General features: G+C 40.6%; 1 pseudogene; it reads right to left on the bottom strand.

Moving 5' to 3' along the window:
- Positions 1–3,015: 3,015 nt before the first annotated feature.
- LOC124149094 lies at positions 3,016–13,492 on the bottom strand (annotated as a pseudogene).
- Between the last annotated feature and the right edge of the window lie 155 nt (positions 13,493–13,647).

Below are 13,647 nucleotides of genomic sequence, written 5' to 3' on the forward strand. Positions count from 1 at the left end.
CTTCGACCGTACACTGTTTACGTTTTGACTTCTTCTACGAATTGGCGTGATGTATTCAGCTAATGTTTGCACCAAATAACCAAATTATCTCATCTCCCCTGCAACTGCTGAACCTGAAACTTCATATGCTCGTTTCCACCAATGATGACAATCTATGTTTTTTTCAAGAAGTAATGAAAATCTGAATAATGGACATTTGTTCAGAACGTAATGAAGTTTGGTGTATGTTTAGATAGAAGTGGGGCTGATCACATTCGTATCGATTTTCGCATCTCGATTTTTCAATGATCAATAAATTCTTTCAAAAAGCATTTTTGGCCTACAAAACATCATCTCTGTATGTTTCTTCCTGTTATGGGATCATATTGTTTTTTCAAATCATTATTAGGTTAGTGACTGTGACTGTGTATTCCGTATTCATGCAGAAAATATTTCAGTGTTGACTGCAACATATCTTATAAGTGGCTATCTTTATTGACATTTTAAAATGTTCACTACATATCCAGGTAAGCCTTGTAACCTTTTTCATCCTTCCTGATGCCGGTCAAACATGGAGACATGTCGTATTGGTCATAAACCCACAGGTTCATTATTTTAGCAGGAGCGGGGAGGAAATTGAAGCTTAACGGGTGACTGACGGACAACCCGCCATGCATGACACTCGCCCAGGTAAGCTAACAGCGGGGTCTTAAAATTGTAAATCCTCCAACCATTTAAATATTTCAGTGGCGGTATATTAGCAACTTATTTCATACCAAATAAGGATTTAAAATGTGAGTTCAATAAATCATCTAAATGTATCTGTCTGCCATGGTGGCGAAGATGATGTGTTTTTTGTCACGACTTGCTCAGTCGTTACAGACGCGTTCCACTCCAGTTACCAACGCGTTGTTAATGTCAGTGACCCTTAGTATAGAATGTGGTCGAAGGACGAGAGTATGGATTGACACAGTTAGCAATCGCACTCACTGACATGCTTATAACTGAAATGATGCGTGAAGAAAACAAATTCGTTGACACATATATGCCTACAGATCGAAATAAAACGTCAAAGACAGAGAAAAACCGAAGTAACCGATTGTCCGTCGAAACAGATTCCATTGGGCGTAAAAGGCAGTGGTGACAATTTATCAACACCCTTAAAGAGACTGTTGATATCTCGTATAAGATATATACGAATTGTGGTCGTTGTTTATCGTACGGCGTCATTCATGGTTATTCTCCTTGCCGTGTTTTATTGTACGATAAACATCTCCCACTCATCGTTTATTTCTTAATTCAAAACTGTTCCCATGAGTGAACAAACAGTGATGATAGTATCGTTCTGTGAAGAAGTCTTAGCATTCATAATTAATGTTGTATTTTCTTTTCTTTTCGAGACTGAGTATTGATCGTATGGTGACCTGATTCAGTATCGATTATAATGGATCACATGGACAAGAGAACTTATTGGTAAGCAGGAGTATATTTGTGCTAGATGTCCTAACTGACGAAGAGACGTCAAACGGGTCTTCTCCTATTGAGGGTAAGTATTGTGAGCAGAATAATACTTTGTGCTTCCATTTTGCATTCGTGCATGTTGACAAAGAGTGAAACGATGCCTCATGATGTTGGCCCTGTGTGTTAATATTATAGATTGATTCATTACCCAAGGCAAACGACCAGGCCTCCCCGTCGGCTTGTCAATAAGGGAATGTTCGGCTTGTGGTCGTGGTGAGGATGCTTTTTATTATATTTTTCGTTGTTGTTTTTTGTTTGGAGGTTGTTTTTTTGTTTTTCTGGTTTTTTTGTGCGTTCTTTTTGTTTTTCTGGGTGGGGATTGAGGGAGGGTTTGTTTAGTGTTGTTGTTTTGTTTTGTTTTTGTTTTTTTTTGGGGGTAGTGGTTTTGGTTTTGATGGTGGGAGGCAGTAGCGGTTTTGTTCAGTGGAGAAGAGAGGAGAGACAGCAATTTTGTACACACCAAACAAACTACCTACCACGTGTATTTGTGTTTTTAGAATTACTATTTCCCTCATTGTCAAAACTGGTTGTTACATCAACATCATCACAGTCGTCATGGTTCTATTGCATCAGTCATCACAGCCTAAGAAGTTTCTAGTTATCTCTGCCGTGAGCTGACGCTTGCTCTTCACGTACCCTATTTTCACATGCCAAATATTTTTTAATCATGTTTATTTTTTCCTTCGTCAGTTTCTGTGTCTTTCGTAATATTGTGATAGTCTAGATATTTGTCCAAGTCTGACTGTCAATGTTTTTTTTCTCATTTTCATGAAACAAATAGTTCACTCAATTGATGACCCATATAGGTTCTGCTCCAGTCGCGCTACACTGGATAATGTATATGGTCTACATATTTCTGTGAAGATCCGGGGTAGATTAGGTCTTCAGCAACCCATACAAGGCGACTATGCTTGTCGTAGGCGACTAATAGGATCAAGTGGTCAGGCTCGCTGACTTGGTTGATGCATGTCATCGATTCCAATTGCGTATAGTGGCTGATGATATCAATCACTGGATTGTCTGGTCCAGACTCGATCATTTACATACCGCCGTGATATAGCTGAGTGCGGCGTTAAACAACCAACCAACCAGCCAACCATTTGGGGGCATGTACCTGTGTTTCTTCAGTTCAAAAATAAGGAATGGCATCTGAACTAAATTTAGTCACTGATGCGTCAAATTTAGAAATGTGTTCCACATGTCTGCAATAGAACTATGATGAGTAAATGGTATTCTATACCATTTCAGATAGAAACATATATATCTACCAGGTAACATAACTTACATAGTTCAGTTTTAGCGGGTATTGTAATACAACCCGTATCATTTAGACTTCTTCAACGGCACACCGTTATATACTGTAAAACAGGAATTTAACTGAAACACCGTTATATAATTGAAACACCGTCATATAACTGAAACACCGTTATATAGCTGAAACACCATTATATAACTGAAACACCGTAAATGGAGACATAAATCCACGAATGTATTGCCTTCTTTTCAAAACAAGACAATATATTGTAAAGTATGTATCATAGCATAATGGGTATTTCATTAATGAAAAATGCGGAATGTATAAGTCATATTGTTTAAGCAACATAAACAAACATCAGGAGTGCGTTGCAAAGCGCCAATCGCTTGCAAGCGATGGACAGCGATTCCCTTACAACAGTGCGCTAACTTTCAGGCACTTGCAAGCGCAACAATCGCTGGCTGAGGTCGCTTCGTTCTCAAACCAAAATGGCGGCTGAGTTTGACTGCGAAATTCTTGCCTGGATCAACTTGGAAATTAGCAAAGGCAGCTAAAGCTAACATCGCACCGTCCTCAGTCTGTTCCAACTCTACAAAGTAGTCATAAATGCATCGGCTAGTCATCGAGCCTCTTCTATGCCGTTCTTCATTAGGACAAGGCAACCAAGCGATAATTGCGCCGCCATTTTGGAAGAGTGTGCAAGCGCGTCGATATGTCGCAGACCCCGGGGTGAGCCATTAACTTGCTTACTCTAAGCGATTCGTGGCTTGCAACGCGCCCAAGATCTTTTTAGCTCTTCTGTGTATTGTTCATAATGTAATTATCATTCTGTGAATCATGTCATCCAGAGAAACCTCTTGTCTTGGAGTAGATCAGCTAACTCTTCAAGGTACGGTCTGTACAATTTGTCCAACAAAAGACGAGTTTTATTAAGCATTGGTCCAGCTTTTCTCTTCTTCTCAGTGACGTGCATGTGAGGTATTCGAGTAATCTTATTCAGGAAATCTTCAGTGTAATCTGAAATTACATTAATTCATCCGTTAAATCCAGATTTATTAAAATCGTTAATAAGTTTTTTCTTGTCAATACTTCTTGTTACCTTAATGATGAAAACATATCACATTTGTTCTGGGAATATATTCTAACAACTTACTCAATTTCGACCCGTGAAGATTCCGTTTGTTTGTTTGTTTGTTTGATCCGGGGTAGAATATGTCTTCAGCAACCCATGCTTGCCGTAAAAGGTGACTATGCTTGTGACAAAAGTCGACTAACGGGATCGGGTGGTCAGGCTCGCTGACTTGGTTGATGCATGTCATTGATCCAAATTGCGATGCTCATGATATTACTGGATTATTTACAGACCGACGTCATATAGCTGGAATATTGCTGAGTGCGGCGTTAAACAACAATCCAAACCAATCCAAAAACTTACTTAATTTCAAATAATCATACACTTTTCGCAGTGTACCCTTCATGTCGTGGTGGTAGTCCTCTGTCCTTAGTGTAAGGAAATTTTCCCTCCTGAAAACGTCCAGCCATTCCTTCATATACACTGAGTAATATCCGATGAAGATGCGTGTCTGAAGGCGATGATAAGCATGTATAATACAGATGTACGACAATTGAAACAAGCAAATGGCAATGCACTGTGGACATACAGCTGTGCTTAAGATGGTACTTTGATGTTGTGTAAAATTTCATGTAAAAGCTATTCAGCTGTCTGAATGGACCAGGTGTATCGGCCTTTAATCCATGTGGAAATCTCACTTATGAAAGGAATCCGCACTTAAGGAGTGAATTCAGTTCAAACAGCTTATGGCTATATAACACCAGGTGAGATGAAATGGGATTTAACGTGGCGGCCAAACTTTTTGCACTTATATAGCGACGTGCATGCACGTGTGTTCTTGTACTAGTCCGGACTGATGCCGATTTATAGTGCTAGCCCACTGAGATATCATGCCGCAGTTTAAGACGGATACCTCACTCACACACAGTATACTGACTCCGAGCCGACCAGTTTTCGCCCGTTAATGCCGAGCGCCAGACAGGGTAACAACAAGTGCCATCTTTTAACGTCTTTTGGTATGACGTGGCCCAGGATCAAACCCAAGACCTTCTGCTCTCCGGGCGGACGCTCTACCACGGAGGCGATCCCCATACAACACCATTTGTGGGAAGCTTCATTCACCTTTACCGATTAAAATCGGATGGTGGACATTTCGCGGACTCCTTCACATGTACATATTAATTTATTACATCACAGTATCGTACATTTTTCTTGAGTGACACCATGCAATGACCTAATGTTATTCTGAATAAAACATTATCGCCTTAAAACATTTTGAGAATATATACGGTCTTCAGCAACCCATGCTGTCTTAGGAGGCGACTATCGGGATCGAGTGGTCAGGCTCACTGATTTGGCTGACGCATGTCATCTTATCCCAGTTGCGTTATTGATGCTAACAATGTCAATCACCGGATTGTCTGGTCCACACTCGATTATTTTCATCGACAATCATTTTCGTCATATAGCTGGACTGATGCCGAGTGCGGGGTTAAACTAGAAAAATTATCTCTCGCTTTGGGAAAGCGTTTGTTTCCACAACAGAGTCAGTCGTTATACAGATATACTAATGAAATGCAGCGTAACATATTATCACATGTATCACATGAAATGGTGTAAAAATCCTTCGAGATGGTGACAAATTTTGACAATCATACGAACTGCCAATTATTTTGTGTGAGTTCATTGGAGTTGAACCTTGACAGACCGAGGGCCAACAGTTAGCTTCTTACCGGCAGTTGTTTGGAAACATCCAAGCTGAATAGACACTGCCTCGTTGTGTTGTTCCTCATACATTCTTCCTCGATCTGAATAGCTTGTAGCACATGTTTATGAAAGGTCTGAGGGGAATCGCCATGGTTCAGGAATATGTAATCCGAGTATAATCTGTAATTATTACAATATTATTAGAGTCATAAGATAATAAACCGGAAAATGGCTATACTTGGTGTATTATGCAATAAGATGCATTTCAAACAAGATGACTTGACCTCACTGAGATCATCGTAAACATTGTTGATGACCATTATCTTGCATTGACATATCAACTTATCTTTCTTCATTCAACTCATGACTTACTTCTATCTTTACAATATAAGCGACAAAATCCTTTTCATTTTCATAAGACATATCTGCCAAAAGCCGAGAGTCGATCTGCCAAGAGTCGATTGAACGATTCCGACTATGGTTTTGTTTTTTTGTTGTTTTTTGTTTAACGCCGCACTCAGCAATATTCCAGCAATATGACGGCGGTCTGTAAATAATCGAGTCTGGACCAGACAATCCAGTGATTGATATCGTGAGCATCGATCCACGCAATTGGGATCGATGACATGCATCAATCAAGTCAGCAAGCCTGACCACCCGATCCCGTTAGTCGCCTTTTACGACAAGCATTGTCACCTTTTACGGCAAGCATGGGTTGCTGAAGACCTATTCTACCCCGGAATCGTCACGGGTCCATTCCGTCTATGAGCATGTGTTTATGAGTCACAATCAAACATGTAAAATCACTACCTTAATATATCGAGCACTGGTGTTCATACGTTCAAAGACGAATTTGCACATCGACAGTTTCATGTGTTGAGAAATAACGTCAGTCTGTAGTTGTGGCAAGGTTGAACTTGGTGAAACTAACCAAACTAGAGTTCATTATTTCAAGGAATACTAGGTCTCCTGAATTGTTTGTACAAAATCAAGGAACTGTTTTTTAATTGAACGGTATTCGGAATGTGGGTCGTTTTTTATGCTTATGTCAATGTGTGATCCGGAAAGGAGTATTGTTTATCATTTATTTTATTGGAGCCAGTTGTATTAATAATTGACCTAGCGTGCGCACATTCTTTTACGTTTATACTGGCTATAAGATTAAACTTATGTTCACTCCTAAAAACAAATATATCAACAATAATAATTTCACAGACTACTTCTGGTACAGAATTTAGACAACGATATTATTATGAGCTCTAGCAGCAACCAATCAAGAAACAGATATCGGGTAGTGGGCGTGGCCTAATTGTGTTTAGGTTTATAGAAACGTAAAACGCAAAACAAATTGTTTGGATAGCCACACAAATTCTGTAGAATCACTTGCAATTTATTTATTATTGGATAACATATCACCATGTAAAGTAGTATCGGTTGCTCGGTTTCTTACCTGTCTGTTGGATTCCTGAAGATTATAATGAATTTTGGATCGTTATACATGTGCTTCATAAGGTGAGGTTTAAGAACCACAGGGTCGCTGAGGCCTGCATTTTGAGGGATCCTTTTCCATCTCCGGAAATTATAGAAATCTGTCGGAGTTCCGTCTCCTGTATCAAAGGATCAATCCTTTAGTATGTATATTCCATTATTTATATAATATATCATATAGAAAGAATTGCGAAGTGAAAGATTTTGTTGTGGACAGTATATCATGTCAAAGAGGTATATCCGTATATTCCCACAAACCTGAGTCAATTGAGAAAATAGTTTCGCTGTGACAGGTGGGTAAAATAAGCACAGGTCTGTGACCTTCACAATGGACAAAATGGAGGAACGTGCAGTCATCTAGTACTTACAGAAAAGAAACACCGAATACCTTCCATGAGGACCTCAGTGCGGCACAAGGGAAGGTTGCCACCTTAAAGGCAAAGGCCCTGAGCTTATTATAAGCCTACCTAGCCTGACTGTGCCAGGATCACACAAACGCTGAATTTTGTAATTTAATCTGTAAATAATAATAATAATCATAATAATAGTGACTGACAAAGCACCTTTCGGACATATCAAAGTGATATATATATTGTTCATTTCAACTTTGAGGTCATCTTCAAAGCGTGTTAGAGGACGTTTAGAAACATGTGTTTTTAATGTATCTGAAACGTGCAATGGAGGGCGAAATACACCACATGTCATGTGATTGAGTGATTGAGTGAGTGAGTGAGTATGGTTTTACGCCGCTTTTAGCAATATTCCAGCAATATCACGGCGGGGGACACCATAAATGGGCTTCACACATTGTACCCATGTCGGGAATCGAACCCGGGTCTTCGGCGTGACGATCCAACGCTTTAACCACTAGGCTACCCGACCGCCCCTCATGTGATTGAAGGTAAAGAGATCTACAAAAGTCGATGTGGATGACTAATTTTCCCTTTACCTCTGTTGAAACCTTTGGCACTGATGCAGGGTACATCTTATTTTGTTATCAACAAATTTGTCCATGAACTGACATATACTTTATATATTTCATTCGGTATATCGTTCATAACCCTTTGCAAGGGATCTGGCGGTATTCTATATATTTGTTACCACCAACCCTTTGGAGTTTTGGGTATCCTTAAAAGAAGTAAAAATACCCACTATTCATCAAACTGTTCCTCAGAAGTGCAGATCGTATACGACTCCCATAATGGTACATATTCATGTTATTATCAAACCTGTTAAGATCCGGGGTGGAATGGGTCTTCAGCAACCCATGCTGGCTGTAAAAGGCGACTATGCTTGTCGTTAGAGGCGACTTTCGGGATAGGGTAGTCAGGCTCGCTGACTTGGTTGATGCATGTCATCGTATCCCAATTGGGTGGATCGATGCTCGTGATATCAACCACTGGATCGTTTGGTCCAGACTCGACTATTTACAGACGGCCGTCATTTAGGTGGAATATTGGTGAGAGCGGCGTTAAAGAATAAACAATCAAACAAACAAACCTGTTATCTTATTGTGAAAGTTTGTGGAAGTAACATTCCCTTCAATCCAGTGTGCAGGAAATCCTCGAATATAGCAGCTGAAGTTACATGGCCGGACACGCTTAAGTTGATACGTCAAACCTGCATTTCCAAAAACATCTTTATTATGGGTTGTTGCAAATGGGTGTATGAATACGCGTTTCCATAAACGAATAAATGATTCTCTGTTGTTTTTTAAGAAAGATGTGCCTCAGCAATACGTCCTTCCCTGTGATTTTACACCGCTCTCAACAGTGTTCCAGTTATATCACGGAGTGTCCGCATACCGTTAGAGGAAATCTAGAAGTGATGCAAGTCTCAGACGTTTACCACTTTGCTCAAACCCACGACAAACAAAGAAACATAATCGGGGCGAACCTTCATTCGACGCCTCGTGAAGATTCCGGGGTAGAATAGGTCTTCAGCAACCCATGCTTGCCGTAAAAAGCGACTATGCTTGTCGTAAAAGGCGACTAACGGGATCGGGTGGTCAGGCTCGCTGACTTGGTTGATGCATGTCATCGATCCCAATTACGTTGATCGATGCTCTTGATATTAATCACTGGATTGTCTGATCCAGGTTCGATTATTTATGGACCGCCGTCATATAGCTGAAATATTGCTGAGTTCGGCGTTAAACAACAAACAAACTAACAAGCAAACGTGATTCGACACTACAATCATAGGTTTCTGGCATGCCCAAAGGACGCAACTCTGCACAGCGAATTACGGCGCCATAGACGACTGGGCCACTCGTGCCCCCACCCACCCCCGACCCATAAAGAAAGCTCCAGCATAGTTGTTCTGAAACAACTGGTACAGTATCAGAACGGATGAAAATTGGTGACGGGTTGGGCCTACCATATCGAGTATTGCTCCAGTAGTACATGCTTTTGCCGAGTCTGTACCCACAGCCCAGTACGTCCTCGTGTGCCCTGATTCGAGCGGAAAGGTCTCCTGTTCCTGATTTGCTGACTCCCAGAATGTGATAGTACGGGAGACAGCGTAGTTCACGTTGTCCAGCCTCATCAGAATACCAGCATGGGTTCTTGTAGTTTTGAAGGAACGCAGGCCTTTCCTGTATTAAAACAGCAATACTTACTTTTTAATATTGCGGCTGCTATTTGTAATGAAATAGATACTTAATGTGTTCAAAAGCTTGTGTAGTTTTTAAGGAACGTAGGCCTTTCCTGTATTTAAACAGCAACAGCATCACTTTATATTCACACTTTTTAAAAAAGCTACTTATAAGGTTACCGATATGCCATATATGATCTCAAACACACCCCGATCACGAAAATGAAGATAATTTACTTTTAGTGTTCTTATCGTGAACGAAACGTATGCGTACTTTTCCTTGGCATACTATGCACGTACAATACAAAGAATGTCTTCTGTCTGTTGCGCTTTTTCGCCAATGCATTGCATGTTTGGTGTGTGTCTTCCACCATGAAATATTGTTTCCTTCCACGCTGTCCAGGTCCTTTGATTGCCAATACAAACGTAATGCCACACACAAAAACAGAGTAGACACTGTGTCAGAATCACGATCAGCAGGATGCCTTCTCTCCCCATGGTCCACTGGAAATGAATATCATAATTCTTTTACATGAACATTTGTTAAGGTTATTTGAGGATGTAAAGTACAACTATCAGGCTGATTGACTGACATTTCAAAATATCAATTATATATGTACTATACATAGGCATATGACAAGCCAACTGCATATCAAACCTGTTTATTCCACAATAGCTAAGTATTTGGCAACAATAATTTTGCAAGTTTCCATATTATCCTAAACCATTATATACACATGCACAAAAGTTAAGCGCCGCCCACCATATTTGTGAGCTGTTACTTTTGGCACTTAATGATGACTATTATAACGAGATGTACGATTGTTATAAGCCGTATATGTAAACCTCATGTGATGCAAACGTTAAGCAAAAGCAAGTTTATCTTGTGTTCCAAAAGAATATGTGCAGAATGGAATTTTACCGAAGACCAGAAATTGAAGGATTAGAAAACATTGAAAAACCTTTTTTGTCATGTAACTGTCATGATATCAGCAGACCATATCAGGTGTTACCTAGACACCCTAAGGAGTGCAAAGTCTATTGCAACACAGAAACGTCAGTAACGTGTGTATGATCCACGGACATTGACCACAGCTTCAACCCTATGCCCCATACTCATTACAAGTCGTTGAATGCTTCTCTGAGGCAAACGGATCCATTCTTCATGAAGTGCGGCTTCAAGTCCAGCGAGATTTTGAACTGTGGGATCACGATGTCTGATTTTCCGGCCAAGATCGTCCCAGAGATGCTAAATCGGATTAAGATCCGGACTACAGGCCGGCCAAGGAAGAGTGGCAATAGGTTCTTGACGCAAATAAGCCGAAACTGCCCGAGATCTGTGTGGTCTAGCATTGTCGTCCATGTAAACAGGTCTTGTCTGAAGAGGATGGTTGTCAAAATGAGGGACTACCACTGGACGAAGAACGGCATCTTGGTATGGTTGGCCATTCAGGTTTCCACGAATTGTCACCAGCGGAAGTTTGCAGCCGAAGGAAACACAACCCAAAATCATGACACATGCTAAGCTCTTCTGGATGTCCCTCGGTGCAAAACGAGTGTTACGTTGCCTCCAAACACGTATTCGACCATCAACAGTTCGTAGCAGCATTCGACACTCGTCAGACCAATGGATCCTTCTCCAGTTGGCCAAGTTCAATCGACTACGGGCACGACACCATATCAGACGATTCCGCATGTGCCTCTCAGTCAGTTAAGGACGTTTTACTGGTCTTCTGGCGTTATAACCAGCCGCTCTGAGGCGACGCATTACAGTCATCGTCGAGAGTCTCTGATGGGTAATCCACTGCAGTCTTAAATTTGCTGAAGTGGCAAATGGATTTCGTCTGACTATCCTGAAAAGACGTCTATCCTCTCTGTTAGAGGTCTTTCTTGGCCTACCAGACCTATGCCTGTCATTGACATCATTGGTTTGACCATGTTTGACAATCAAACGAATGATAACACTGTAATGACGACCCATTTGTCTTGCAATGGCCCTGCATGATATGCCAGCATTTTTCATGCCTATGACTTCCTTCCTTCACTATGCTGTCCTTCAGCGTCGTTCACTTTCTCCTCACCATGGGTGATTTTCAACCTCTATTGGAAGGGGAATCTCACACAGGAGCAAAATTCAACCACGTGTCTGAAACTTGAATTTCACTATTTATAGGGTAGGGGAAATGCAGCAACACGTAAAACACGCTTTCCTTGTGGTATCTGGACAAATTTGGGTTCATGAAACTATGGAAGCCTAATTCAGTCATACATCATCATATTTCGTATTTCTGATTCCCACACGTGAAATCAAGAGACTATGAATATGGTGGCGCTTAACTTTTGTGCATGTATATATGTTACAGAATTTAGATGTCTGATTGGAGAGCGCCGTCTTGCAAACCCTAGCCATTTGGTTGACCGGTTTTTACGGGGAGCACAACGCCAAGGTGTGACGTCACCTGCTTGACACAGCATTAATAGCCCTGTTCGTACTTCGAGTTAATCTGCTGTCAGTCTGATGACAGTCACACAGATAGATTAAGTTTTTTCCGAAAATATGTCTTCTAACCTGTGACCTCCGAATACAAAAATCGTTACATTTGTCACTATTGGGGAGTAGGGGATTTTAAGAACTGAACTTCCCGGACAATCCGAAAGTGACTCATGTTATCGCGTTGATTAATCAACACTGCCGGACAAAAGAAAATATACATTTGAAAGTTACAAACCTCATAGTAACGTAACCGAAACACAAACTTCAGATCCAAAACACAAATATGATAGTAGTTTGTTACATGTTAGACACTATCAAACATTTGTGTATACTTTATTTTGCCTGGCAGTTTATGCACAATCAGTCGATAACCGCTTGGTTTGGGTTATATTATTTCAGCATTAATGTTACTGCAAATGTGGCAATGGGTATAATGACCTTACCTGTTTTCTCTTCATTTTCAGGTGCAAGTTGTTTCTGGAAGTATATTAATGACCCTTAATCACGATACGCACTTGTCATCTGCAACACATCACCATGACCAACAAACTGCTGCTCAGACTGAAGGTAAGTATATTTCTCATATTGATCATGACAGATGTTATCGAACACAAAAATGTAGGATCTAATTGGGAAACTATACAACCGACGTCCGAGTCGTATTTCATTAATTTTGTAGTCTCTTATCATGTTACACATCACAAGGACAGCTGCTAGGCGTTCTGAGTGTAATCATTGGACTGGATTTTCACATGACACACGGAACTCGCAAGACAATATGGCTACACCCCGTTCAGTTGATCCTGGTGACTGAAGTCAACATACCCCGACTCCCAGCTGGCGACTGACAGAGAATGGGGGTCAAGCGTTGTCTCTAGCCGGGTCTTCCCTTTTGTTTTAGAATAGAGGCCAGTTTGTATAGTATAGCCTGTGATAAGTTACTGCTAGAAACTGGGAAATCTCATAGTTTGGTCGAACCTCTGTCCTCATAATATATATAGAATGACTGCTTTAACTATGCATACATTCATACTTATTTGCTTCACCAATCAAGATGTCATGATCCCTATGACAGGTCATAGTGGCGGTGTTATTCTCCAAATGGCCTTCATTATCTTTATTTGTATTGTCAGCTTTTACAAAGCAGGTTTATACATGTATGATGTCTTTATCTGTAGTCTGTCTGTCGCCATAAAGTTTTTCGTCATTGTCATCCTCTAAAATTAATGTTTTGTTTTCAACTTCTGAAACTCTGCTCTTGTTTCATACTCACCCAGTAGCACCTCGAAATGTGGGCTGGGTTGTACCCTTTAGGACAAATGATGTGTTCTCACCAAAATACATCGAGTGGTTTCACTCTTAATCTGTAAAATGTATGCATTTTGTTCTGTTAACAAACCATATTTCATACAGTAGTGAAAGCTCAAATCAGTTTAAGCCCTTGTCAACTCTGCACTGTATTCATTACCACTGGAAATGACGTGAACACTGTATATTGATCCTTACCAATACATTCAGACTTCGACTTGCATCTTG

Source organism: Haliotis rufescens, unplaced genomic scaffold, assembly GCF_023055435.1.
Source record: "Haliotis rufescens isolate VD_foot unplaced genomic scaffold, xgHalRufe1.0.p SCAF_32, whole genome shotgun sequence".
Lineage (NCBI taxonomy): Eukaryota > Metazoa > Mollusca > Gastropoda > Lepetellida > Haliotidae > Haliotis > Haliotis rufescens.